The sequence below is a fragment of the Sus scrofa genome, chromosome 3 (genome assembly GCF_000003025.6).
Source record: "Sus scrofa isolate TJ Tabasco breed Duroc chromosome 3, Sscrofa11.1, whole genome shotgun sequence".
NCBI classification, from domain to species: Eukaryota; Metazoa; Chordata; class Mammalia; order Artiodactyla; family Suidae; genus Sus; species Sus scrofa.
Genome location: NC_010445.4, coordinates 75,652,156 through 75,676,713, shown reverse-complemented (window position 1 = coordinate 75,676,713; position 24,558 = coordinate 75,652,156). Strand labels below are relative to the sequence as shown.

The window sequence follows — 24,558 nt, the reverse complement described above, 5'->3', positions numbered from 1 at the left end:
GATGACTTTTCTCTGCCAGCTGGAGACTACACATTAAAGCAAGGTGAGGCAACTCATGACCATATTTAATACTGATTAACCCTCAGTGTGACATGTATGTACAGGAAAGTATGACTTTCAGAGCTTGAAATGTATCATTTAAGAAAATAGTGGGAAACACTATAGAGAAAGGGAGGACCAGGAACAAATGGGATTGACAAAAATCCCCAGCCACACGCACAAAGTATTGGCACTGTATTTATTCTGTGATACTCTAATATTCTTATTTTTTTTCCCCACTGTCTTTGCATCTTAACATTTCTGGTATGTCTCCCAACACACACACACACACACATGGGAGAGAGAAACAGCTAGATCATCTGGATCCATTTAGAGACTGAATTTCTTAAGTGCCAGTGAGATAAACAGACCCTATAATATAGTTGTCACCTGAACAAACCAATGTTTGATCAATGGTCCATTTGCTTGGTGGAGTGTGAACCTTGCTTGAGAGCTGAAATGACAAATATTAGTAAATTATTATCATCACCTATCATCAGACAGTTGGTTCATTGTCTTGCGTGGAGTGAATTACGAATTAGGAATCTATATGTAGCTATAAATGGTACCACAGCATGACCAGATCATTGAACAATTGATTCAGCTGCCCCATGCCTTCTGAATAGATCAAATCCCTCTTCCAGAACCCTTGAGCCCATGGTGGCATCGCTCCTCCAGAAGCTCTTAATGCTGAGGCCAGCACCAGTGGACTCAATGAAATCAGTTGAAAAACTAAGTATGCACCATCACTAAAACCATACTTGTTAATTTGTAAATTAAGACTCACACATTATAAAACATTGAATAGAAATTATAAAAGGATGATCTTTTTATATCATAAACATTTAATTTTATTTTATTGATTAACAATTCAAAATACCTTTCCATTCTCTCCTCCAATATCAATACGTAGTTTGTTGTTGAAGATCTCCCGTGATCATTCAAAATCTCAGGGTTTTTTTTTTTAAAGGGCTTGATTTGATTGTCAAAATTAAAAAGGTACCTTCGCAAAAATGTGTAGAACTGAATATAAGAAGTACATCGCTGTTTACACCTATCGAATCTTTATGTTTATGCTCATTTGTCAAACACACCCTCCAATTATCAAAGAATTTTTGTTGAAATTCCGAAAGTAAATTTCTATCTCCGCTGTTAAACATGAACCAGGGGTGCAGTGTGTTCATATTAATACACTAGTTCAAAGTTCAAAGAGATTCTATCTTTGGAGGATTTTAAAATAGTTTAAGTGATGTTCATTTACATCTTTTTAAACTATAGGGACAAAGAAATTGGTAGGCAATATATATGGTTTTTGCAAGAATAAAAAATCACATCAAGTTGGAACTCTAAGCATCCACTTCGCATGTTTCCCTCAATGAACCAAGTTTCCTTCAAAAGGCAGTGCTTTGTTCTGTAGTGTGAAAAGCAGCATTAGTTCAAGAGCAGGTTCAGAGTGGATGTAAGTACCTGTTTCAAGTAGTCTTCCTCATCATTTTGATTCCTTAGTTTTCTCTAACTTCTAATCAGACCTGACTCTCTGCATCATTACTTTTTCCTTGTAGTTAAACTAAGAGGAGTTTGGGGAGCTGGAGGAGGCTCCTGCTTGCTTCACATTTGAGCTTAAATTATTTGGACAGTATCATCTCCAGTGGATGATTTTTTTTTTTTCTGGAATCCTTTTAAGCTCCTTGTCCTTGTTTGGTGAGAATTAATTTAAACTGATACTATCAGCTCTAATTGCCAGTGAGGATGGCATAGGTATAAACTGTAACATGTCTCTGCGTGCTGAGTGAAGAAGTTAGGGTGCAGTGGATGCCCCAGAGGCTTTGGGAATTTCCACTCTTTCTTAGAAAGGCAATTTGTGGAAGAAGAATGAAACCCTGGGAATGGATAAAGGAGAGCACCTGTGTGTTAGCCCACGTATTAAGTACTAGTAAAGGTTATTTCTTATTTTTATTGAAAACAATAATAGGGTCTTATGCTTTCTTCCTGTGCCTGCCTCATTGGGCAGTTTCACACAGCTCACTTTGGGGACTACTGGTCGACACAACTCCTTTGCCTTCAGGGCCTTTGCACACGTCTTTCTCTCCCTGGGCTATTCCACTCTCCCCACCCCTTCAGTGGTTAACTGCCAATTATCTTTCATGTTTCACTTGCGATATTTCTTGCTCAAGGAGACTTTCCCAGCTCTTCACCTTCTTCTCTGATTAGGCTAGGTCTTTCCCACTAAAAACCTTTCTCCGAATCTATGGCCATCCTTGAAGAGTCCTTCACAGCACATAGTTACAGATCACCTGTGTGATGAAGAACAGCCTCTCTGTTCTCTGGAAACTGTAAAGTCCATGAAAGTCGGGGTTACGTCCATTTCTATTGTATGCGCAGCCCCTAGCACAGTGCTTCGCAAATATTCAGCCTCCAGTGAGTATTTGTAAATGACTGATAGACAATGAATCTGGAACTATTCATAAGACATCCTGGATCATCTTGTTTTATCCCTTATTTTACGAATAGAAAAACTGCAATGTGAGGGATTTATACGTTGGTGAAAATGTGGAGGAAAAGGAAACTTTTATACTGCTGGTGGGACTATAAATTGGTACAGCTATTACGGAAAACAATATGATGGCTCCTCCAAAAAAGAAAAATAGAATTGCCATATGACCCAAAAATTCCACTTCTGGGTATAGAACTAAAGGAAACAAAATCAGTATCTCTAAGAGATCTCCATATCCCATGTTATTATAGAATTATTCATAACAGTAAAGATGTGGGAATAACCTAAGTGTCGACAGATGAATCAATAAAAAGATGTGGTATTATACACAATGGACTGTTATTTAGCCATAAAGAAGGCAATCTTGCCATCTGTGACAACGTGGATGGGTCTGGAGGGCATTATGTTAAGTGAAATAAGACAAACACAGAAAACCAAATTCTGTATGACATCACTTTTTATTTTTTTCTCTTTTTAGGGCCACACCCTCAGCATATGGAGTTTCCCAGGCTGGGCGTCAAGTAAGGAGCTGTAGCCACCAGCCTACACCACAGCCACGAAACACCAGATCCAAGCTTCGTCTGCAACCTACACCACAGCTCACGGCTACTCGGGATCCTTAACCGCTGGATGAGGCCAGGGATGGAACCTGGATGCTGGTCAGATTTGTTTCCCCTGAGCCGCGACGAGAACTCCTATATGACATCGCTTTTTATGTGGAATCTAAAAAAAAAAAAAATAGACTCAGAGAAACAGCAAGTAGAATGATGGTTGTCAGGGGCTAGGGGATATGGGAACCGGGAAGATGTTGGTCAAAAGGTACAAACTTTCCGTGACTATAGTTAATAACCTTGCATTGTATACTTGAAGTTTGCTAGGACTGGAAATTGTAAGCATTCTCAACACATAAAAGAAGAGGTACGTGTGTTAGGTGATGGATGTGCCAATTAACTTGACCAGGGGAAATATTTAATAGTGCATCCATATGTCCCATTGTACTGCTTTAAATGCATACCATTTTGTTTGTCAATTATATCACAACAAAACTGGAAGGCAAAAAAGAGGGTTCTATAGCATGCACCAGGCCACATCATTCATTGACAACAGTAGTAAGAGGAAAACCTGAGGCTCTTGGTCCCCAGAGCCAGTGATTTGTCTATGCATCCCCAGAAGATGCTACAGAAAAGCCAGCCTTGGAAACTATCTTCCTACTCAGATAATCGGACTGAGACCACAAGTTTTCTTGAAGGGGCATATAAAATACATTTACAAGAATGAAGATTTAAAAACAGCAAGACAAAGAACCTAGAAGAAAAGCTTTATAAAATAGACCACAAATCAGCAATTCGTGGAAGGCGAAATATAAATTAACCATTAACACATGAAATTATATGTACTCTAAGAGAATTATAATCTAAATTAAAAATAGGCTCTTTCCCCCCATCAGACTGCTAAAATTTAGAAAAAAATTGGTCATGTTGTCAAGAATGTGAGAAAATGGGTCATCTTATAAAATCTTTTTGGGAGCATAAGTAGGTGTAATCCCTTTGAGTCAATTTAATAGTATTTATTGACATTTTAAATGCCCATGCCTTATAGCCTAGCACTCAGAACTAAACACACAGAAGCTTGAGCAAGTGAGCAAAACTATATTCCAAGATGTTCCTTGCAGTATTGTTCATTATAGTGAAATTTGGCTTACAACCTCAATATCCACCAATAGGAAGGTCATTGAATAAATCACCACTCAAACTACAGAAAATTATGCAACCATTTACTTATTTATTTATTAGCTATGCTGGTGGCATGCAGAAGTTCCAAGGCCAGGGATTGAATCCACACCACAGGCTGAGCCACAGCAGTGACAACACCAGATCCTTAACTCACTGAGCCACCAGGGAACTTCTTTTTTATTTATTTTATTTATTTTTTTTGATGCAGCCTTTTAAAGAATGCAGTAGATCTGCATGTATTGATGTAGGAAGATAATTTGTATCGCTCAATTTTTAAAACTGTGTCAGATGATTCCCTGTGTGTTTTACTTAGCTTTAAATAAACACTCAGCTTTTAATAACGGTTATCTCTGAGGAGGGAAATAATATGAGAGAATAAAATAGCAGGAGCTTGTACTTTTTACTAGGCAATCTTCAGGATGGTTTCTGCTTTTTGCAGTCATGTATTTCTTTTGTAATTCAGTTTCCTGCCAAACAGGGTGTTGCCTTTGTTTAGAGTCTCCGGTGCAGACAAAGCGACAAAGCGTTTGTCACTCCCTGCTCCTGGCACTCGTGCAGAACCTTGATGCGTTGTGATACCCAGGCCCATGCTGCGGGGAGCTGGGGGCGCTGGTCAGGTTTCTGCACCTTCTCATCAAACACTCCAAGACAGCCAGCCAGACAGATGGCAGAGGACGTTTCCTGTACAATCCGAAGCTTCTGAGACTGAACATGCCTTCTGTCTATGGTGCACACACGCCACACACATGGAAAGCGTCTCTCAGAAAAGGAGTACGTTTTCCCCATTAGAAGTTGTGGAAACTAGATGGAGTGTCCCAGGTCCCTCCTGCCTTTATTTGCATGAGGCAAGTTAAACCAGGGGGAACATGTGTTGAGGGTTCTTCAGGAGCAACGGAAAGCGCTAACTACTATGATTTTTTTTTATTGAAATATAGTGGGTTTACAATGTTTCAGGGAACAGCAGAGTGATTCTGTTATACATATAGACATTTATGTTCTTTTTCAGATTTTTTCCCATTATAGGTTATTACAAGGTATGGAAGATCCCTATGCTCTTCAGTAGGTCCCTGTGAGTTCTAACTGTTGTTAAATGAATGTACCAGAGCCCTTGATGGTATCAAAGTTAGTGCAGTAAATTTAAAACCTTGGGAGTTTCCATGTGGCTCTTCGGGTTAAGAACCCAACTAGTATCCATGGGGATGCAGGTTCAATCCCTGGCCTCGCTCAGTGGGCACAGCAGCTACGCTGTGATCTGTGGCATAGGTTTGCAAATGCGGCTTGGATCGGGCATTGCCATGACACAGACTGACAACTGCAGCTCCAATTCGACCCCTCCCCTGGGAACTTCCATATGCCACCGGTGCAGCCCTAAAAAGAAAAAAAAAAAATTATGAATCTTGTTTCCTTAAAATGTTGGCCCTTCTTCACCTCTTCTTCCACCAACCATACCCCCACTTAACATCCATTTGTAACCCACTCACTTGAAACTTTCCTGATGCACTTGGCTTGACAGAACCTCACCTTCTCGGAATGGGGCTGTGGGTTCAGCCAGGTCAGCTGACTGGGGATCGTGTGATGATAGCTCCTTTCTTGCTTTTTTCTTTTTTTTTTTTTGGTCTTCTTTTTGTCTTTTCTAGGGCTGCTCCCTCGGCATGTGGAGGTTCCCAGGCTATGGTTCGCATCGGAGCTGTAGCCACCAGCCCACACCAGAGCCACAGCAATGCAGGATCCGAGCCGCATCTGTGACCTACACTGCTGCTCACGGTGACATCAGATTCTTAACCCACTGAGCAAGGCCAGGGATCCAACCTGCAACCTCATGGTTCCTAGTCGGATTCGTTAACCACTGCCCCACAATGGGAACTCCTCCTTTCTTGCTTTGAATCTTGCCTTAGAGTTTGGCTTTTTGTTTCTTATTTTGTGATGTTAAACTGCTTCCTAGGACCCACACTGACGTCACCAGAGCAGACATCTGAGACAGACTTGCACATTTGAAAAAACTACAAACAAGAAAGCCACAAAGGCCAGGATTCTCTATCGCTCTTTTTTTTTTTTTTTTTTTTTTAGTTTGGTGACTTCTGTATGCGTGCGCCTCACTCCCCTTCCAGAGGTCATGTGTACTGTTCATGAAAAAGAATTCAACCTTCCAAACGAATACTGAAATCCATAAACATTTCGTATTAGTTTATAAGCCCAAGAAGCGTGAAAAACTATACGGTAGCCAACAGTGCAAGTGAACAAAGACAAAAAAGGAAAAACTGGCTTCAGCTGGAGAACGATGTTCTTGTTTCACATCCAATAAACTATCACAAACAAATGAGGTGAAAACTTAGGAAGATAACCAGTCTTGTCAAATAGAAATAGGTGTAGTGTGTGTGTGTTTTAAATTAAGAAATGAAATTCAAGGCTCCTTTGCTTAATGAAGCCAGCTCTTTCATCTTTTCAAATGACAGTTAAAGTCAAAACTGGAGTTTGGGGGGGAAATGGAGATTTAGGACCTCCCTCCAGACATTAATAAACACCACTCCACATTCTAAAACGATTAGACATAATTTAGCATAATTGCCAATCTTTCCTGAGCAAAGACATGCAACTCGGTTGTTTTCACTGTGAAACTCTTTTCACAGTCACCTCAATCCAGGGCTCAAGGTTCATGCCTTCAGAAAGGCATTGTGAGGAAGTACATTCTTGGCCCTATGTATTAATGGGGATTTTTTATTTTCTCAAATTCACCTTAGGAGTGGAACGAAAGATGGATTTTGGAAGACCAAAAAATATTTTCTAGGACACTGTTTTGAAGAACATTCAGATAGGAGAAGGAAGATGTTGATTTTATCCCCTCTCAGACAAATTCCACGCTAAGTTTGTTGAATCTTAAAATTGGATAGACCTCAACATTTTTCCACTCCAAGGACTTATGCTTTCTTATGGTGACTTTCTGTCCAGCTTGTCTCATCTGGCTAATTTAGATCTTAACCCCTCAAGGCAGATGGCAGGTATTTTCCAGCATTTTCCTCAGAGCAGTATCATGCTGAGGAGTTCAGTAAATTTTTAATAGCACTGTATTTTCTGTGGCCAGCCACCTCTAACTCCTGTTTGTCACGCCGGACTCCCAATTTCAATGTGTGTGGCTCCGTGTTCTCTCACTAAATTATTGGCGTGCCTAGGAATGGTTCTAAGTCAAGTGGTGATGATTCCTTTAGGAATCTATCCTCTAAACAGCAAGAGGGAAAATGCAGGGGAGAAAAGGAGGCTCATATTGATCACTATTGATTAGAATGAATGCAAAGTAGCCCTTCTTTCATAACTGGACGGTTGCAGATCACCAGTGTTTGAAAACAAAGTAGCTAATCTTGCCTGTCTCTAATATATTTAACAAGCACGCATTCATTTCCTCCTCATCTCATTTGCAAAAAAAAAAAAAAAAAAAGCATTAGGTTAAGACAATCCAAAACAAATGAATTTTTTTCAAAACATTTTGTTGCAATATTTTTTAAAAAATTGTTTTATCCTGATACACACTGAGAAGTCTCAAAATGAATCAGAAAATCTTTGATTTTGTCAAAAAAAATCTTTCTGGGTTAGTAGAAGGTGCTCCGTGGTCACGCAAACTTGTTAACAGATATTTCTTGGAGAGAGCTTGAGAACCTGCATAGCAGAAGATGCTAGTCCTGTACCGATTTGAGTGCTTACAATGAATCATTGAATAAATTAGTACCATCCACGGAGGCTGCCTCTTTGGATAATTAGCAATTTCAATCTAAGAAAGATACTGTAAAGTACACTTCAGCTTCGACATCAATAGACAAAACGCTGGGGTAAGTAGCTAAATTAGACTGCTTTAAATACGATCTAGAACTTTTATTGCAATTATATGCCCTTGGAAATTTTAACCTAAAACGATACAATACCTAATCGTTTGGAGCATATAGTAGCAAACTGAGATTTTTGTAACAGAGAAATGAGATTTCATTAGAGTTTTTGAAATTTGCCAAATAAAAAAGTTAAAGTAGAATTTATTCTATGTACATAAATAAGGTAGAAATTGTGCCTACTGTTTTTATAGCTTTCTCCCATAGTTTTGTGTCTGCACTTAGAATGACGAGAGAATGTTCCCTAAGGTCACTAATTTGATTATATCTGTGTCTGTGAATTAAGACAATGGGTGTGTTTCACTTGGGAAATTCAGTGCTCTACATTGAAATCTAGGTTTTATGACCTCTATCCTGATACCTATTTTGCAGCTTTAAAAAACCTGTAGGAATTTAATCGGGAGGCAGAAGATTCTCTGAGCCTTGCATTTTTTGTTGCATTGGGACAAAGACTTACACTTAAACAAGAATATAACTAATTGTTTTATAAGTTCACATTTCAAAAGTATTTTTATTATTGCAAACAATACAATGCAATCAAATTTATGTAAATTATATCAATTTTTATTTCATAACTACAAAAATCAAGAAACAAAAAAAATGGTACAAAAACATTATTTGGAATCAAACGGGGGGCATTTGTTTTCTTGGGCATGATCAAAAATAGACCTAGATAAAATTTAACCCATCAACTTCCCCCACTTTCTTAGCCTTTCACAAAATGCCCAGGAAGGTTTACCAACTACAAAGAGAAAATCATTTAATCAGCTCATTACAATGCACAGTCTCTGAGGTGATTTTCACAAATACTTAGATATTTAGAAAAGAGATTATTATAACACATAAAGCAGAAGTAATTTATTTATGTAAGTAATTAGAGCAATACTACTTTACTAAAATGAAACCCTCCAAAAAGCTTGAAACACATTTTTAAAAATTGGAATCTCAGAAATATCATTTTGGAAAGTTCTGTATCCTCTATTTGACCACTGGACTTTAAAAAAAAAAAAAAAAGAGGTAGTTTTTTTTTTTTTTTTTTAATGGCTTCGTCTTGCACTCTGAGAAATGTATTTTAAAATTAAGTGACCAGAAGACATTACCACTGGCAAAGCATTAGCAGGGAAGAAATCTCGATAAAATTAGCAGTGGAGACACTGAATCATTTCTTCTGTTAGTGAAAGTCATGGGCAAAAGTTCTAAAATTATACAATTACAAAAATAAATCAAGTCAGCGTGTCATTTCTGCTTTTCTCCATTAATAAATTAACCATGTAACATTGTTCAAAATTATGTCAGTTACGCATATAATAATCTTTTAAATTAATGAAGTGATGAAGCGGTTTGATGACACCCATGATTTACAGGGCTGCTTTTAGCTAATGTTAAAAGCCTTTCGTTTAATAAATTGCCCCCTTGAGAAATTACCAAAAATGAATATTTTCTATGCTAAATGTTTCAAGGTTTACACTTTTTCGATATATTAATAAATGGCAAGGGAGACGCATTTTTCAAAATAGATCTTCTTTTACATATATTTAATTGAAATTAATTAGTATGTGACTTGAGAAAGCAATGATTATACAAGATCATTTATGAGAATTTTTGTGAAGCAATAAAGCTGAATTGGAGCAATGAAATTAATCATATGCTTACAAAATTTGGATGATAAATTGGGAATCATTTCCTCTGATGAAAGAGGAACAATTCTACAGAATCTAAGTTCTCAAAATATGGCTCATTGCTCTACACACTTAATCATTGCCTTAATTGTCTGCAGTTTCGATTAAGATTGAACTGTATTACTAGTAAGCATTGTAATTTTCATCAGCATTTTTGTTCCGTTCACTTTTATCTAAACATTTCTTCCTGAATCGTTATATGTGATTTCCGCTCCAGTACATTTCTCAGTTCAATCACGAATAACAACAGTCAGACCTTCCAATCAAAGTATATCATTTACATTGTCTTGTAGTTTTATGTGGCCTCAGAGACGTGTCTGCATTCAAGAGAATTCATGTCTTCTGGAAAGAAGTTCTATATGTTCGTTAGGAGAGCAAAATAGATTTCAGTCAAGCCAGGATATGCTTGCATGTGATAACAGCAAGAAAGAAAAGGAGCTAAATATAACTAGGAAAGAAAAGCCTGAAATTGATGTTCCCTGTGCTTATGGATTTGTTTTCATAATGTGGAGACTGGTTTTTATTCCACTTCTGAATTAGTAATGTGCCTAGTACATTGGGCCAATTTCTTTTCAAAGCATTTTCAGCTCCAGCCCTGAAAACAGGAATAATTAATGCATGCTTCTTGAGTCCAATGGATGCAATTTTAGGCAGGCAGATGTCAAGGAAATAATTTTTAGAATTCTTATAATCGATGGCAATGAAACGGCAAATTGCCTGTTGGCATTTCAAATGATTTTAAGGAATTTCAAACTTTCATCAATGAATTTTTAATGCGTGCTAAGAATGGACACGTAAGGGTTCGCAGACTAGGCACAGTGAAACAGAACTTGAAGCGTGTTATTTTCCTTTAAAAGTGGCTTAACGAAAATAATGTTGGAGAATCAAGACTTTAGTTCTTTTAGAACCTAAGCAGCATTGAACGAGTCATGCATACAATTATTGGACTGAGCTACATGTTCAAGAGTTAATAAAAAAAAAATGGAAAGGAATCAATGGTCTTTCCAATATACATAGTCTGTGTCTAAACTTTGGCAGGATACTGTTTACTATTAGAGTGACATGAGGCTCCCAGCATGTCCCCTGCTGAGCCTGCCCAACTTGCACACATTGCCATGCCCTTTGAAGAAATATCATGGGAGCTTTAAAGAGGGCACCTTGCAAAATACGACATATCTCAAAGCTTGGAATACCCGATACTGTTAGCACTGATTCTGAACACTTTTTTACCATTGGGGTCATTTCTAGGAAGTGCCTTCATCACGGAGTACAAAATTATATAGGTGTAGAAATTGATGAAGTTTCTTGCCTGGATGAACTAAAATCTTTTGAAATCACAGCAACAAGACCAGTGGGAGGAACATGAAGAGCTCTGAGAGCGCCTATGAAAACCCTATGTAGGAAAGGATAACTTAGAAATAAAAGTGTAACTTCTGGTAAATCAGACCTCATGTTCTAATCCACATTAACTATGGGAAATAAAATGTTACATCTCCGGACCTTAGATTTATCTGTTCTTAAAATGAAATCATGGTATCTGTTTTTAACAAAAATCATAGCATCCTTTTTTCCTACCTCTGTGGAACTGTAGAGACACAACGAAGTAACATATGAAAGCCTTTTTAAGGCTTCGAGAGAACCATGCTATATAGACCTGAGAGTCAAGTAACTATCTCAAGCCCTTTGAAGTTAGGTCATGGTGTTAAAGCTTACATATTGAAATTATACCAGAGATCCCTGGTGGTTCAGCAGGTTAAGGATCTGGTGTTGCTGCTGTGGCTCCGGCTGGATCCCTGGCCAGGGAACTACCAAATGCTGCAGGCATGGCCAAAAAAAAGAAAGAAAGAAAGGAAGAAAGAAAGAAAGAAAGAAAATGTACTTATAGTATATGCTTAGATGTGCACAGATTAGAAATTTTCATGTGTTTTTATGGCAGATTTCCTTCTTTAAATACATTCAGTTAGATTAGTAAATGTATATTAGTAAATCCAACAAAATGCCAGGAGCAGGAGGACAGAAAACTTCCGTAGCAATGGGAAAAAGGCTTTCCTCCCCATCGCTGTCATGTTCTAAATGGAAACGTCAATGGGAACTTTACATCTTAAGTTTTCTCCTCATAGAAACAGATGCACAGGGGCCAAGAGCCTTAAAGATAAAACTGCCTTCTCTCTATTTTCAAGGCTCAGTTTGCAACTCAGGCAAATCTCTGACTTTTTACAACACAGAGAACAGCAAATCTGCCCCTGTTTTTCAAAACAGAGTGCAGTACGCCCCACAGACACAGATCCAATAAAATGCTCTATTTATTGGCTAAGCAGTAACGGCGTCTCTTATTTTACTCCTGTGACCCTCGTTGGCCGTTAGTCACACATTCCAATTGAGCAGACGCCACAGAAATATCCCTTCTGTGTAACGAAGAGAAGAGCCTAATTGGCCATCGACCTCTCCCTTCCAGCTCCCCTGGTGTCACAACCCGGCGGCTTCCAATTCGTCACCCACAGGGCCAGGCAATCTGGGCTGAGGAGACCAAGGTAGGCAGTGCTAAGCATGACGTTCAGGGCCAGTTCCCTGCCCCACCCAGCATCCCCACTCCGGAGATCAAAGCCTCAGCAAGCACCATCTCCATCACCTTCAGCGCCTCTCAAAATGCAGAGCACAGAAAGCTGGGTCCTGTCCAGAGCAACTTTCATTACTCGGCTTTTATTTGATTTATTCTTACTGTAACATTCTCTTCATAGCAGTGGTATTGCCATCCCACTTGTAATGACACCAAATTCCTCTTTAAAATACACATATTGATATTTTTTTTAAAGATTTCAAGAAATTTATGCAAGAAATACCATGGAGAGGCAAAGACACCACAATCATTGCAAAAGCAATTAGTGACTCACTGAAGATTAGAAGATACTGAGCTAAAGACGGCGAAAGCAATGGTGGGGAAAGAATACCCACTCTCCTCTTTCAGCTGGCTTTTTATTATAGTTATTAGAATTCAACAGTAAAGTGCCTTTGCCCTCATCTTTATCCAATCGCTTCACAACCCCAGCGAAGCAGGCAAGATGTGTTATCACCATTTTACAGATGGGGAAACAGAGGCCAGAAAGGCTCAAGTAATGCACTGACCGTCGCATGCTAGCCAATTAAGTGCTGAGGGCAAAATAGGAAGGCTTCAAAATAAATTAGGCTTTCTGCTCCAAATTGAACACACTTTTCAGTTTAAGGTACTATTGATTAAAAAGGTCACGTGTGAATTTTCTAATTTTTCTTGGCTCCGCCTTATATTTTCTAGCTCCTTTCTAAACTAATTTGCATTCTGCTGTATAGCACAGGGAACTGTATCTAGTCACCTGTGATGGAACATGGTGGAGGATAATGTGAGAAAGGGAATGTGTATATATGCATGACTGGGTCACTCTGCCATTCAGTAGAAATTGACAGAATGTTGCAAATCAACTATAATTTAAAAAAAAATTAGTAAATTTTTAAAAAGGTTACATGGGGACCACAGAGTTAAGTATTACCTTTATATTAAATTTGTGCATCCACTCACTGAGCAATATTTTCGTACTTTTTCCAACTGTACAGCAGACATAAGAAAATTCCTTTTGAGCAGTATAGGATAGGAACCCAACTGAACTAATTAGTTCACAGTGGTGTTAGGAGGTTAACTATCTGATGGTGATAAAACACTTTATTGATGGGAAATGCCGTATTAAATCCCCCAAATTACCATTACTTGTATCACTGTGCAGTATTTATATTCAATGAAGTTACAGGTAAAGAAAAAAATATGAATATCATGCCGTTATTACATTTCTGATCAGTCCTTAGAGAGATGATATTTAATCCTGTCTGTCACGCCTGTGGGGCTGTTAGCATCTATCAGGGAGAGCTGAGGGATCAGGGAGTCGATAGACACTTAGAGGCAGGCAAACACATATATTCAGGAGACGCTGCCACTGCGTTGTTTTATAGGAAAGAAGAAATATTGAAATAAACCTCGGTTTGCCACTGTGTGTGTTTGTTTGTTTGTTTTTAAAGAAAAAGAGAAGTCATAATTTCGGAAAGCAAAATTTGTAGCTTCAACTGCAAATGTACTCATCTGAGCCCGTACAGTGAGACCACAAATTGTATGCCATCCTTAAATTAAAGCGGCTTCTCAGAAACGTAAATATTTCCACATGAAAAGGTACGTGCCAAGTCCAAGTTACACAAACATATAGAATGCCAATAAATTTCCAGGATCACCAGCTCATTCAATGCTTCTAAGATGTCAGCATGGGGAGCTGTCATTTCTGGAAAGCAAAAAGCAGATAAACAAAAGTATATTATATCCCTGTGATTCTTCCAATCAAATGGCTAATTTGAGATTCTCGACTAGGAAATTTGATGTGGTTTTGCAAAAGACTGCTTTCAGAGTTCAGTTTCAGTGGTGATGAACCCAATTCGTATCCAGGAGGATGAGGGTTCAATCCCTGGCCCCACTCAGTTGATCAAGTGTCCCTTGTTGCTGTGACTGTGGCTGGCAGCTACAGCTCCGATTCGACTCAGCCTGGGAACATCCATATGCCATGGATGTGGCCCTAAAAAATAACATAACATAATAAAATAAAATAAAATAAAATAGAGATAAGACTGCATTACAGTATGATTTATATTTTCTCAAAGGAATGAACCGCACCCCCTTGTTTGAATAGTCTGCCTTTGCATTTTCTAAGAGGATATATCCTTTGGTGACACGGACAATGTCATTTTGGTACAAGGTAGGCATGTGATCTGCAATCAAGTCCGGAAGTGTTAAAAAATGTAACCTAAACTCCAAGTGAAAAGCTAGAGATCACTTACAGCAGCATAATTACTGGAGCCCCACCACCACCACCGTCCCCAACCCCCGCTCCCGACCTTTCATACTAAAATTAGTGAGCATTCTCATTTTCCATATGCAATCACTTACTGTCCTTTCCTGGCTATTAGTGTTTCAAGAAGCAAGGACATTTCAATGAAAAAAGAAAAAAAAAAAAAAAAAAAAAAAACCCTCTGCTAATTTGAAGCTGAGAATCCCATCCACTAAAACTGACAAAAGGTCCTCTTGATCAGTGCCATTTTCCAATAAGACAGCTTCACCGGAGGGAGACTCGCTGAGGTTGGAGGCAGATAATGCGACTCTAGTCCGCGTCTCGGTCTCCGCATCAGCGGAAAGTAACGCCTTTCATTGCAAAGAGTTCGTTTTCAGGCCTTTCGAATGAGGGCCCTCTTGTAGATAAAACCACGCAGAAAGCTACTTGGTGGACAACCAGATCTGAACACTCACTTCAGCAGTATTTTGGCACCTTCTGAGTCCTTTAAAAATCCCAGATGACGAACTGTTACATGACATGCAAACAGCTCGAAACGTGCTAGCTTTGAGAAGCTCACGACAAGCAACTTGCTTGCCCTCAAGTGTCTCGGTTCTGATTAGACAAGCAGAGAGCAACAGGATTAAAAATTGTCCAGGCTGAATACATATGCTATTGAAGCTGTTACTACAAGGTGGGGGAAACTAGCCCAGTCATCAGTACACAATTTTTTTTTAATTTTATTGAGATATAGTTGATTTACAATGTTATGTTAATTTCTGCTCCACAGCAAAATGACGGATTCATTTATACATACCTATATTCTTTTTCATATTGTTTCCATTATGGTTTGTCACGGGGTATTGACCATAGTTTCTTGTGCTCTACAGTAGGACCTTGTTGTTCATCCTTGTTGTCTTAGTTTGTATCTACTAACCCTAAACCCCTAGTCAACCCTCCCCTGCCCACTCGCCCTTGGCAACCCCAAGTCTGTTCTCTACATCTGTGAGTCTGTCTCCGTTTTATAGATAGGTTCATCCGTGTTGTGTTTTTTTTTTATATATTTTTAAAAACTTGATTGAAGTTTCATTTTTTCATTTTTAAAGTTTGATTGAAATATAGGTGATGTACAAGTTTGCAATCATTCCTGCTGTACAACCAAGTGATTCAGTTATGTGTATACACACCCCTATTCTCATTTAGATTCTTTTCCCACATAGATGATCACAGACTATTGGGTAGATTTCTCTGTGCTATACACGGATTTTCGATCCCACTTTTATCCTTGGAACTGGAACAATGCCTCAGAGGCAGACTCCTCATAACTGGAGCAGGAGGCGAGTTCCTCCCCTACTCGAAGCCGCTGGCAAACTCCTCTAAATGATCCCCTCTCCCAAAATCATGGTAGATATTGTGAGCTATGAAGCCATGGAACTGATCCATATACATTGAGGTGGTTAACCTTATTTTACAGGAGTAAAATAAGGCCACGGGCTGACATCAGAGCAAAGCAAAGAGGGGGCACTGCCCCATGGAAGTGCCCCAGAAGGCAGAGGCAAGGGAGTTTCCCAGAAAAAGAGGAGGAAGGAATCAAATCACTTTCTGCCTTGTTTTACCTCCATCCCTTGACACCCGTTGACCCTGATGACACAGGGCTCCTGTGAGAGTAGGGCAGACCCAAGCACAGTTGTGATATGGGGGCTGATAGAGATTTCCTAAAGTTCACCAGCCTGCCTCAGCTTTTCAACCACTTCTCCCCAGGTCCCCTATCACTGTCAAGACCCTAGCCCCCTCTTCCCACTCTGCCACGGTGCCCCTAAACCCTTTGAAAAAGATGACAGCTGAAACTGGAAGACCCTACTTAACCTTTTTTGTAAATTAGAATACAGTTTTTTTTTAATTAGAATACAGCGTTGTGTCAATTTCTGCTGTACAGCATAGTAACACCAGTCATAAACCCTTCTTTTTCTCATACTGTCTCCATCATGTTCTATCCCAGGAGTTTGGATATGGTTCCCTGTGCTACAAAGTAGGACCTCATTGCTATCCATTCTAAATATAATAGTTTGCATTTACTAACCCAAATTCCCCACCCATCCCACTTCCTCCCTCCTCTCCCTTGGCAACCATAAGTCTGTTCTCTATGTCTGTGGAATACTACGCAGCCATAAAAAAGAACAATACAACAGCACTTGAAGCAACATGGATGCAACTAGAGATGTTCATACTAAGTGAAGTCAGAAAGAGAAAGGCAAATACCATATAATATCACTTACATGTGGAAGCCTACTTAATCTTGATGAGGGTAAAGGAAAAACTTGTGGCAAGAAAACGGTAAGGGGGGTAAGGAGAAATCTGCAGTGCCGATTCCTCTCCTCATTAGAAGCAAATCGTGGCAGTTTAAATCAAAATATTGAGCAGCTCTTACAGGCAGACCGCTGAAACTAAAGAGCAGACAGCAAAAGCAATCAAGAAATGAGGAAGGAGGAACAAAGCTGTGAGGTCTTTCAGTCCTGCTGGGACAACCTTACTTAGACTTGGGAAGGGGGGGGGGGGGGAGCCACAATCAAGCCCAGAATCAAGTGGTTTGCCTAAAATTAACCCTGAATGAAGGGAAAGAAACCAAAATTTTCATTTGACACTCACCAAACTTTAAACTTGCTCAATCAGGATTGATGAGCAGAGTCATACACACAGGAGACACCCTGAAACTTCTAGACCCAAGGCTCAGACTGGGAAATAGAACTGTAACTTTCACATTTGTCTGAGCTGATGTTGACCTGTGTCTCTGGAGAAGAATAGCCATAAACCAGTAGTTCTCAAACCCGGCTGATCCATCCTAAGACTCACCTGGGGACTTAAAAATATGGACTCCTAGTTTCTACCCCACACTGAGTTGGCCAGAATCACTGGAGGTGGGATCCCAAAATGTGTGTTGTTGGAAGCCCCCCATCTGATTCTGATTATCAGCCAGATTTTGGAAAGACTGCTTTACAGCACATCCCACACAAGCCTCAACACTGGCCCTTGAGCCCCAGTGAACAGGTTCACATTCAAAAAACGAGAATCTGCTTTTTAACAAATACCCAAGGCTGTGCTAGTGGGAGTGTTGAGACCTGTGAACTGACTGAACTATGATGAGATGGATTTCAGGTTTCAAACTTGAAACTTTATTTGAGGTCTTGGCCCTCCTCGTCCAAGCCTTTATTTACACATTCCCCCCAAATAAATAAATATACTAAGCACTACTGGCGTGCCAGACACCAGTTTAGAACTTACAGCGTTCATAGTCTAGTGATGGAGATGAACATACAAATGATTACAATGGGCTGTAGCGAGTATAGATAAACATAAAAACAAAAAATAAAATATTTTTAAAGCGATATATGAACATAAATAGGGAAGTAACTAACTCAGTCTGGAGAAGCTCGGGTTTTCCAGAAGATGGTTAAGTTGAATTTAACAGAAAGACAGGAATGGGAGTTCCCATTATGGCTCAGTGATAAGGAACCCAACTAGTATCCATGAGGTTGCAGGTTCGATCCCTGGCTTTGCTCAGTGGGTTAAGGATCCAGCATTGCTATGAGCTGTGGTATAGGTCAAAGACGAGGCTCAGATCTGGTGTTGTTGTGGCTGTGGTGTAACTCTGATTGGATCCGCTAGCCTGGGAACCTCCATGTGTTGGGGATGTGGCCCTAAAAAGGCAAAAAAAAAAAAAAAATGATAATAAAATAAAATACACCAATAAAGGTAAGACAGGAATTTCAGTTAGAAAAGATAATATGTAAAACAGTTGCAGGGTTTGTGAGAGTCTGTTCCTCAGAGCACCACAGTCAGAATCCTCGGGGACACATTCCCGAGCGCGCCTCAAAATCCCATCATCAGAATTTTCTGGGGGATTCTGCAACACACCAGCTTGGAAAACTGTTGGCAGAGACACCTGAAAAAGCCAGGTTTATTCAGGGGAATATAAGCACCTGATGTGAAAATATAGACCATTTTAAGGCTTTAAAAACCAAGTGAGACTTCCACATCCAGCCGAGATGGCAGTAACACGGACCAAATGTATCCTTCTACTTGAAGAAACCGAAAAACAGAACAGCAAAGAAAGGAAAAGAGAAAGCAAGCAAGTCAGCAGGTTCCAAGGCATTGAGAATGGAAGAGTGAAGGACAGTGGTCCTCAAGGGAGAGGGAAAACCGAAGTGAGCTCTGAACTGGGGCTGAGAGTTTCCAGGCTGTGGTGCAGGAAGGAGAAGCCTGGGCAGAGCAGGGCAGACTCGGAGTGGAGGGAACAGAGCTGAGAATCCCAGCCGCACGAGCAGCCAGAGCTGGCAGGACAGTCTCCTGGAAAGGAAAGGATGAGAAGGAAGCTATTCTCCATGGGAATAAGGAACCATTTTTGAACACCTTTATGCCACCAAATTCAAAAACTTTATAAGTCAACAAATTTCTTTCCTTTTTTTTCCTTTTTACAGCTACACCCACGGCATATGGAAGTTCCCAGGCTAGTGGTTGAATCAGAGCTGCAGCTGCCGGCCTACACCACAGCCACAGCAACGCCAGATCTGAGACAAATACATCTTCGACCTACACTACAACTCATGGCCGCACTGGATACTTAACCATTGAGTGAGGTCAGGGATCAAACCCACATCCTCACAGATACTATGTCAAGTTCATAACCTGCTGAGCCACTAGGGCAACTCCCAAATGGATAAATTTCTTGAAAGGTACAATTACCAAAGCTTACTCAACAAGACACGGATTACCTGAATATCCCTTCTATTAAAGAAACTGAAATTGTAGTTAAAATATTCCCAATAAAAATCAAACAAGAAAATTAACCAATAACAATAGGCCCAAATAGTTTTATTTGTGAATCCTAACACATCTTTAAGGAGAAATAGTACCAACTCTAACACAAACTATTCCAGAAAATTGAAAATGAGGGAATACTTCCCAATTCATTCTGTGAGGCCTGAATCACCATGATAGAAACACAGCATCAAGGTAATTTTCCATGAAGCATGAAAAAAAAAAAAACTGTTAAATTGGACTTTATTAAAATTAAAAGTTTCTGCTGGGCAAAAGACACTGTTAAGAGATGAAAAAGACATGTCGCAGACTGGGAAAAATAGGTATCTGATAAAGGTTTTATGTTCAAAATATATAAAGAACTCTTAAAATTCAACAATAAGAAAAAAAACAGGAGTTCCCGTCGTGGCGCAGTGGTTAACGAATCCGACTAGGAACCATGAGGTAGCGGGTTCGGTCCCTGCCCTTGCTCAGTGGGTTAACAATCCGGCATTGCCGTGAGCTGTGGTGTAGGTTGCAGACTCGGCTCGGATCCCGTGTTGCTGTGGCTCTGGTGTAGGCCAGTGGCTATGGCTCTGATTCGACCCCTAGCCTGGGAACCTCCATATGCCGCAGGGGCGGCCCAAGAAATAGCAAAAAAGACAAAAAAAAAAAAAAAAGAAAGAAAAAAAGCACCTCCATTAAAAAGTGGGCAGGAATTTGGAGTGGATAAGCAGTGAGATCCTGCTGTACAGCACAGGGGACTATATCTGGTCACTTATGATGGAACATGATGGAGGATAATGTGAGAAAAAGAATGTAAATATATGTGTGACTGTGTCACTTTGATGTACAAGAGAAATTGACAGAACACTGTAAACCAAGTATAATGGAAAAAATAAAAATCACTATATATTAAAAAAAAAAAAGTGGGCAGGAGTTCCCACCATGATGAAGTGGGTTAAAAATCTGACTGTAGTGGCTCAGGTCACTGCAGAGGTGCGGGTTCAATCCTCTGCCTGCTGCAGTGGGTTAAAAGGATTGGTATTGCCATAGCTGAGGCACAGGTCTCAGTTGCAGCTGGGATACAGTCCCTGGCCCAGGGAACTTCCATATGCTGTAGGTATGGCCACAAAATTAAAAAAAAAAAAAAAAAGTCAGCGAATGATCAGTCACACTACCAATAAAGATATACAAATGGCAATAAGCATATGAAAAAATGTTCAATATTATTTGCCACTACAGAATTGAAAATTGAAGCAAGAACATGATACTACTACATATCTATTAAAATTTCTAAAATCCAAAAATCTGACATATCAAATACTGACAAAGATGCAGAGAGCAACAGAACCTCCCATTCACTGCTGGTGGGAATGCAAAATGGTACAGTCACTTGTGGAAGATAGTTTGGCAGCTTTTTATAAGGTTAAATATACATTTACCATATGATCCAAAAATTATGCTCCTAGGTATTTACAAAAATATTTTGAAAACATATGTCCACACAAAACTTGACATATTTATAGTATGTATATTCATAATTTCCAAAAAAGTTGGAAGCAACTAAAATTTCTTTCAATTTGTGAATGGATAAACAGTGATACACACACACAATGGAGTTTTATTTAGTAATTTTTAAAAAACAAGCTATTAAGCCACAAAAAGATATGGAGGAGCTTTAAATGCATATTACTAAGTGAAAGAAGCCAGTCTGAAGAAACTGTATACTCTAAAACTCCAACTATATGATATCTTAAGATAAAATCATTCAGAAAGTAAATAGATCAACGGTTTCCAAGGAGAGAGGTTTCAATCGATGAAGCAAGGGTTTTTTTTTTTTTTGCAGGGCAATGAGACTGTTTTGTATGATGCTAAATGGATAGGTATATGATATTATGCATTTGTAAAAACATAGATATTTACATCACAAAAAGTGAAATTTGAGTTCCTATTGTGGCTCAGTGGTTAGCGAATCCGACTAGGAACCATGAGATGGCAGGTTCAATCCCTGGCCTTGCTCAGTGGGTTAAGGATCTGGCATTGCCGTGAGCTGTGGTGTAGGTTGCAAAAGCAGCCTGAATCCCGAGTTGCTGTGGCTGTGGCGTAGGCTGGTGGCTACAGCTCCTAATGAACCCCTAGCCTGAGAACCTCCATATGTCATGGGTGCGGCCCTAGAAAAGACAAAAGACAAAAGACACAAAAAAAGTGAACCTTAATGCACTAAAGTTAAAAAAAAACAATCATTTGAAAGGTTCAGCATCTTAGGATGGGAATCAGACTATGATAAAAGAACCTGACTACACTGGAAAATGTATGAAAAGAGCTCACTCAGAGTTCCCTGCTGGCTCAGCAGGTTAAGGATCCAGCCTTGTTACTGCTGTGTGTGTGTGTCGGGAGGGGGGCAGCATCTCAATGCCTGACCTGGGAACTTACACATGCCATAGGTGCACCCCCCCCCAAAAAAAATAGCTCACTGAGAGAGATGGGGGTATATAGAAGCTAACCTAAGTAATTCTGAAAAGGAATGCAGCATGTAAAATTAAAGGCAAAAGAAAATGCACATGAGCCCTGTACTCTCGCTGATAAAGATATTTCCAACATAGGTATTGGTTAAAAATTCCGATATTCCTATCAATCCAATTATATTGGAATTAAATAATTTAGTAAATGGGAAATTTGGGTCTCACCGTTGTTGGAGTAGGAGTTTACAGATGAACAAAGGAGGAGGCCAGAATGGTCTATGTGGTAATGGATTAGAGCTGGAAATATCAGTGTGACATATGTTTAGCTTCATGTAGATTCCTAGGAAAACATTATTCATATATTAATTATAAACATATATAATGTCTATTTTTTAAAAGCAAGAGATATGAAAAACTCAGGGATAAATCACACAGAAGATGAAGAAGAGCTAATACTGAAAACTACATAATATTGCTGAGAGAAATTAAAGACCTAAATAAATTAAGAGATATATATACTGTATTCATGGTTTGAGAAACCCCGTATTGTTAAGAACCAATTTTCTCCAAACTGATCTATAGATCAACACAATTCTTGTTAAAATTTCACTAGGCTTTTTTTGTAAAATCTGATAATCTGGTTTGAAAATTCATATAGATATACAAAATACCTAGAAGAGCCAAAACAACTTTAAAAAAGAACAGAGGGCTAACTCTACTTGGCTTCAGGTTTTATTGTAAATCCACTGAAATCAAAACAATATGGCAGTCATGTAGAGGTAGCCAAATGGATCACAGAATAAAGAGTTCAGTGGTCCACACATACATGGACCACTGATTTTTGACAAGGTACAAAGGCAACTCAGTGGACAAACGCTGTTGTCAACAAACGTTGCTGGAACAATTGATTAGTCGTATGTAAAAATGAACTTTAATCCAAACTTCATATCATACAATTAACAAAAAGTTACTCATCTGGATCATAAATCTAAAACAAAAACTATATTTTATAGCTATAAAACTCTTAGCAAAGAACATCTTTATGCCCTTGGATTAGGCAATTTTTTTCTTTCCTTTTTTCAGCTGCACTCAGGGGATATGGAAGTTCCTAGGTCAGGGTTCAAATCAAAGCCACATCTTCAACCTACACCACAGCGTGGCAACTCTAGACCCTTAACCCATGGGCTAGGGAATGAACCAACAATGTCACAGAGACAAGCCGCATCATTAACCCACTGTGCCACAGCGGGAATTCCTAGGCATGGTTCTTCAGGTGTGCCACCAAAACCATAAGCAACAAGGATAAAGTAGAAAAGTTGGATTTTATAAAACTTTGTTAAACTTTTGTGCAAAAAAATGAAAAGACAACCAGAGGGTAGGATAAAATATTTGCAAATCATGTATCTGATAAGGAAGTTATATCTAGACTATATAAAGAAATCTTAAAACTCAACCATAAAAACAAATAATCCAATTTAAAAGTGGACAAAAAATTTGAATAGACATTTCTCCAATAAAGATATACAAATAACCAATAAGGGAGTTGCCGTCACAGCACAGCGGAAATGAATCCAACTAGGAACCATGAGGTTGCAGGTTTGATCCCTGACCTCACTCAGTGGGTTAAAAGATCCAGTGTTGCCGTGAGCTGTGGTGTAGGCCAGCAGTTGTAGCTCTGATTAGACCCCTAGCCTGGCAACCTCCACATGCCACGGGTGTGGCCCTAAAAAAAAGACAAAAGACAAAAAATAAAATAAAATAATCAATAAGCACATGAAAATATACCTAGTGTCTTTAGTAGTTACAGAAATGCAAATAAAAACCACAGTGAGATTCCACCATACACCTAGCAGAATAACTAAAACTAAAAAGACTGACAATACCAAGTGCTGGCTAGGATGTGGAGAAGCCTGAGCGTTTGTACTCCTGATGGAAATGTAAAATGGAACAAACCCTTAGGAAAATAGTTTGGCTGTTTCCTAAAAAGTTAAATACATGCACACACCATAGGATTCAGTCTTTCTTCTCCTTGGTATTCACCCAAGAGAAAGGAAAGCATTTGCCTATACGAAGACTTTTACACAAAGGCTCATAGCTGCTTTATTTATAACAACTCGAAACTGGAAATAACTCAAACATCCATCAACAGATGAAAGGATAAACAAAATGTTGTGTAGAAATACTGCTCATCCGGAGTTCCCATCGTGGTGCAGCAGAAACGAATCCAACTAGGAACCATGAGGTTGCAGGTTCAATCCCTGGCCTCCCTCAGTGGGTTAAGGATCCAGCGTTGCTGTGAGCTGTGGTGTAGGTCACAGACGCGGCTTAGATCTGATGTTGCTGTGGCTGTGGTGTAGGCCAGCAGCTGTAGCTCAGATTAGACCCCAGCCTGGGAACCTCCATATGCTGCAAGTGTGGCCCTAAAAGGCAAAAGTAAAAGAAAAGAAAAGAAAAGAAATACTACTCATCAATAAAAGTCCAATGTGCTATCCATTGCACCACGGAGCCTCCTAATACTGCTCATCAATAAAAAAGGAATAAAGATACAACGTGGATGAGTCTTGAAATAATTCTATCAATGAGCCAGACAGAAAAGGGGCATATAATGTATGATTACATTTCCATAAAAGTTTAGAAATTGTAAACC

The 24,558-nt window shown here is 39.3% G+C and overlaps 1 long non-coding RNA gene across 3 annotated transcripts in view; it reads right to left on the bottom strand.

Annotated features, from left to right (window-relative positions):
• The window catches only part of LOC106509799, a 47,144-nt gene continuing 25,737 nt past the window's right edge, over positions 3,152 to 24,558 (bottom strand). For 2 of the 3 annotated variants that reach the window (XR_002342631.1, XR_002342633.1), the window contains 2 exons: positions 22,137 to 22,251; positions 3,152 to 3,256 (listed from right to left, as the gene is read on the bottom strand). This is a non-coding gene — a long non-coding RNA (uncharacterized LOC106509799). The remainder of the gene's footprint in view (positions 3,257 to 22,136; positions 22,252 to 24,558) is intronic. The other variant, XR_002342632.1, reaches the window with a different exon arrangement.